The sequence below is a fragment of the Hyla sarda genome, unplaced genomic scaffold, assembly GCF_029499605.1.
Source record: "Hyla sarda isolate aHylSar1 unplaced genomic scaffold, aHylSar1.hap1 scaffold_1997, whole genome shotgun sequence".
Taxonomy (NCBI): domain Eukaryota; kingdom Metazoa; phylum Chordata; class Amphibia; order Anura; family Hylidae; genus Hyla; species Hyla sarda.
Genome location: NW_026608657.1, coordinates 1,110 through 6,126, shown reverse-complemented (window position 1 = coordinate 6,126; position 5,017 = coordinate 1,110). Strand labels below are relative to the sequence as shown.

The following is a 5,017-nucleotide window of genomic DNA, read 5'->3' as shown; positions in this document are numbered from 1 at the left end:
AACCGTGAAAGGGGCGGGCCCAACAAGGTCCCCTTCATGGGCACTATCACTGCTTGCTGTCAGGGAGGCTGCCAGACAATTTTCCATGCACACTCTGGGCTGGGGGGCAGTCAACCACCAGTACACACAGCAGACCTAAACCCATACCATTATTGCTAAGCAGCAAGACAGGGGCCCATTGCACTCCCACGGGGCCTTTTTAAATGCAATCCATAACCCGGATTTGCCAGGAACCCTTCTTACTCCTCCTACTTGCATGTGACACTGGGCTTAGGATCTGCATAGGAAACACACACACAAGCACACACCTACCTTTGTTGCCTGCAGATGCCTCCTTGGCTGTCCCCAAACGGTATCAAACCAACACCCACGGGAAGCTGTAAGCATAGAGGACATGCCTGCACCCCATTGGACTTACCTGTGTGGGTTAAATCCGGGTTATTTGACAACCTATGGCGGTGATGGTTCTGCTCAGGCAGAGCAGTGCTGATGCTCCTCATAAAGCTGTCGCTGCTGTGAAGGTTCTAGGTGACATCACAAATCCCTATGGTTACATACACAACAAAGCTGGGTTGTTGTTGTTTACACTCTGCAAGGCCTGTGGAAGTGAGTGACATCATAGCACTGTAGTTCTGAGGGTTCTAGATGGATGCAACAATCTCCTGTTGCTTCTATGAAGGCCATAATAGACGACATCACCAAACAGCTCCATAGTCACATACACAGCAAAGGAGAGATGTTGTTTACACCCTAGTGATGTCAGTGGTATTGAGTGACATCACAGCACAGTGCTAAGGCTCCTGGGCCTGGACACAGCAGCGGCTGCAATATCTCAACGGAGAATACGTTTATATATATGTGTGTGTGTGCGCGTATATATATATATATATATATATATATATATATATATATATATATTTCTCCGCCGAAATCACTTTTAAACCCATTTCCACCTTTTTTTCCCTTCTCTTCCTCTTACTTTTTTTTCACGTTTTTTTTACGTTTTTCTCCTTTTCGCCTCTTTTCTGGGCGTATTATTCTTCTTTTTCTTCTTTTTTTTCGTCTAATGCATACCCCATCAGTGCAGCAATGCTTATTCAATACCGCCAGCAGATGGAGACACTGGGGATAATTTTCTAAGGATTTATACTGATTTTTCCTGTCTGAATTTGTCGCACAGAAAGTTGCAGGCCAAATATGTGTGACATTTCTGCGACTTTAGCTTCTAGAGCATTTTTACAACATTATACATAGGTGCTGAATACATAAAAAGCGACTGTTCAGCGACAGACAAGTCGCATCGGCTGAAAGTAGGCCAGAATGTCAGTCCATGTTGGAGCAGGTTTAGATACAGTCTAAAGTATAGATCTCAAAGTCTGTGCACAGAATTTAGCAAGGCCTCGCACCTTCTGATGCATCAGGTAGGTGCACAATAGCATAGCCTAACCCTCTGTACTTTGGTCTATATTGATGCGGGACATAGACAGCCAGCTGATGACCAATCCATTAGTGCAATGGATGGCTGGAAGCATTTGTCTTTGCCTTTGCAATACCACAGAAGCAATGCATGGTCAATGTACAGCAATGACACACCTGTGTGAACAGCCAGGAGACCCCCCCCCCCATGTTATGTTACATAGTTACATAGTTAGTACGGTCGAAAAAAGACATATGTCCATCACGTTCAACCAGGGAATTAAGGGGTAGGGGTGTGGCGCGATATTGGGGAAGGGATGAGATTTTATATTTCTTCATAAGCATTAATCTTATTTTGTCAATTAGGAACATTCAGCACCCACCCGCTATCAAGGCAGCTGCCTATCATGTCATGCCCTACCTGCACAGGTGTGCTGGCTACTCAAATGATCCAATTAAGGAGGCCATTTAGTCAGCAGCAGCAGAAGTCCTGTGCCTGGACGCTCCAACAGGGGCCAGACACAAGCAGAAGCAGAAGCAGCAGAAGCAGCAGCAGCACCACCTTTTGTTTTTTGGCTGCAGCAGCAGCAAGGCCCACAGGGCTGGCTAGCTGGCTAGCAGCAAGCAGGTAGCAATGAAAGTAGGAATCTTTCTTTTTAACCTGTAAGGGGGTGGTGCACTGTACCCGAAGATACTGCCATATCGGGTCAATGCATAGGGCGACGGAAGCAAGCTTCGAAATCGGCCCCCGTTCTCAAAAATCCATTTAATATATGGTCCCCAGATAGGGGACGGTATCAGATATTAAACTGATAAGAACAGATACTACACTTGATCTAGCCAAAAGGCCGAGAAGCGATAACCGTGAAAGGGGCGGGCCCAACAAGGTCCCCTTCATGGGCACTATCACTGCTTGCTGTCAGGGAGGCTGCCAGACAATTTTCCATGCACACTCTGGGCTGGGGGGCAGTCAACCACCAGTACACACAGCAGAACCTAAACCCATACCATTATTGCTAAGCAGCAAGACAGGGGCCCATTGCACTCCCACGGGGCCTTTTTAAATGCAATCCATAACCCGGATTTGCCAGGAACCCTTCTTACTCCTCCTACTTGCATGTGACACTGGGCTTAGGATCTGCATAGGAAACACACACACAAGCGACACACCTACCTTTGTTGCCTGCAGATGCCTCCTTGGCTGTCCCCAAACGGGTATCAAACCAACACCCACGGGAAGCTGTAAGCATAGAGGACATGCCTGCACCCCATTGGACTTACCTGTGTGGGTTAAATCCGGGTTATTTGACAACCTATGGCGGTGATGGTTCTGCTCAGGCAGAGCAGTGCTGATGCTCCTCATAAAGCTGTCGCTGCTGTGAAGGTTCTAGGTGACATCACAAATCCCTATGGTTACATACACAACAAAGCTGGGTTGTTGTTGTTTACACTCTGCAAGGCCTGTGGAAGTGAGTGACATCATAGCACTGTAGTTCTGAGGGTTCTAGATGGATGCAACAATCTCCTGTTGCTTCTATGAAGGCCATAATAGACGACATCACCAAACAGCTCCATAGTCACATACACAGCAAAGGAGAGATGTTGTTTACACCTAGTGATGTCAGTGGTATTGAGTGACATCACAGCACAGTGCTAAGGCTCCTGGGCCTGACACAGCAGCGGCTGCAATATCTCAACGGAGAATACGTTTATATATATGTGTGTGTGTGCGCGTATATATATATATATATATATATATATATATATATATATATATTTCTCCGCCGAAATCACTTTTAAACCCATTTCCACCTTTTTTCCCTTCTCTTCCTCTTACTTTTTTTTCACGTTTTTTTACGTTTTTCTCCTTTTCGCCTCTTTTCTGGCGTATTATTCTTCTTTTTCTTCTTTTTTTCGTCTAATGCATACCCCATCAGTGCAGCAATGCTTATTCAATACCGCCAGCAGATGGAGACACTGGGGGATAATTTTCTAAGGATTTATACTGATTTTTCCTGTCTGAATTTGTCGCACAGAAAGTTGCAGGCCAAATATGTGTGACATTTCTGCGACTTTAGCTTCTAGAGCATTTTTACAACATTATACATAGGTGCTGAATACATAAAAAGCGACTGTTCAGCGACAGACAAGTCGCATCGGCTGAAAGTAGGCCAGAATGTCAGTCCATGTTGGAGCAGGTTTAGATACAGTCTAAAGTATAGATCTCAAAGTCTGTGCACAGAATTTAGCAAGGGCCTCGCACCTTCTGATGCATCAGGTAGGTGCACAATAGCATAGCCTAACCCTCTGTACTTTGGTCTATATTGATGCGGGACATAGACAGCCAGCTGATGACCAATCCATTAGTGCAATGGATGGCTGGAAGCATTTGTCTTTGCCTTTGCAATACCACAGAAGCAATGCATGGTCAATGTACAGCAATGACACACCTGTGTGAACAGCCAGGAGACCCCCCCCCCCATGTTATGTTACATAGTTACATAGTTAGTACGGTCGAAAAAAGACATATGTCCATCACGTTCAACCAGGGAATTAAGGGGTAGGGGTGTGGCGCGATATTGGGGAAGGGATGAGATTTTATATTTCTTCATAAGCATTAATCTTATTTTGTCAATTAGGAACATTCAGCACCCACCCGCTATCAAGGCAGCTGCCTATCATGTCATGCCCTACCTGCACAGGTGTGCTGGCTACTCAAATGATCCAATTAAGGAGGCCATTTAGTCAGCAGCAGCAGAAGTCCTGTGCCTGGACGCTCCAACAGGGGCCAGACACAAGCAGAAGCAGAAGCAGCAGAAGCAGCAGCAGCACCACCTTTTGTTTTTTGGCTGCAGCAGCAGCAAGGCCCACAGGGCTGGCTAGCTGGCTAGCCAGCAAGCAGGTAGCAATGAAAGTAGGAATCTTTCTTTTTAACCCTGTAAGGGGGTGGTGCACTGTACCCGAAGATACTGCCATATCGGGTCAATGCATAGGGCGACGGAAGCAAGCTTCGAAATCGGCCCCCGTTCTCAAAAATGCCATTTAATATATGGTCCCCAGATAGGGACGTATCAGATATTAAACTGATAAGAACAGATACTACACTTGATCTTAGCCAAAAGGCCGAGAAGCGATAACCGTGAAAGGGGCGGGCCCAACAAGGTCCCCTTCATGGGCACTATCACTGCTTGCTGTCAGGGAGGCTGCCAGACAATTTTCCATGCACACTCTGGGCTGGGGGGCAGTCAACCACCAGTACACACAGCAGAACCTAAACCCATACCATTATTGCTAAGCAGCAAGACAGGGGCCCATTGCACTCCCACGGGCCTTTTTAAATGCAATCCATAACCCGGATTTGCCAGGAACCCTTCTTACTCCTCCTACTTGCATGTGACACTGGGCTTAGGATCTGCATAGGAAACACACACACAAGCACACACCTACCTTTGTTGCCTGCAGATGCCTCCTTGGCTGTCCCCAAACGGTATCAAACCAACACCCACGGGAAGCTGTAAGCATAGAGGACATGCCTGCACCCCATTGGACTTACCTGTGTGGGTTAAATCCGGGTTATTTGACAACCTATGGCGGTGATGGT

General features: G+C 46.6%; 2 non-coding genes across 2 annotated transcripts; both read right to left on the bottom strand.

Moving 5' to 3' along the window:
- Nucleotides 1–2,085: 2,085 nt before the first annotated feature.
- LOC130317408 (U2 spliceosomal RNA) lies at nt 2,086–2,276 on the bottom strand. The gene has a single exon (XR_008864530.1). It is a non-coding gene; the product is annotated as a U2 spliceosomal RNA (small nuclear RNA).
- Nucleotides 2,277–4,360: 2,084 nt separating this feature from the next.
- LOC130317407 (U2 spliceosomal RNA) lies at nt 4,361–4,551 on the bottom strand. Its single transcript, XR_008864529.1, has one exon. It is a non-coding gene; the product is annotated as a U2 spliceosomal RNA (small nuclear RNA).
- Between the last annotated feature and the right edge of the window lie 466 nt (nt 4,552–5,017).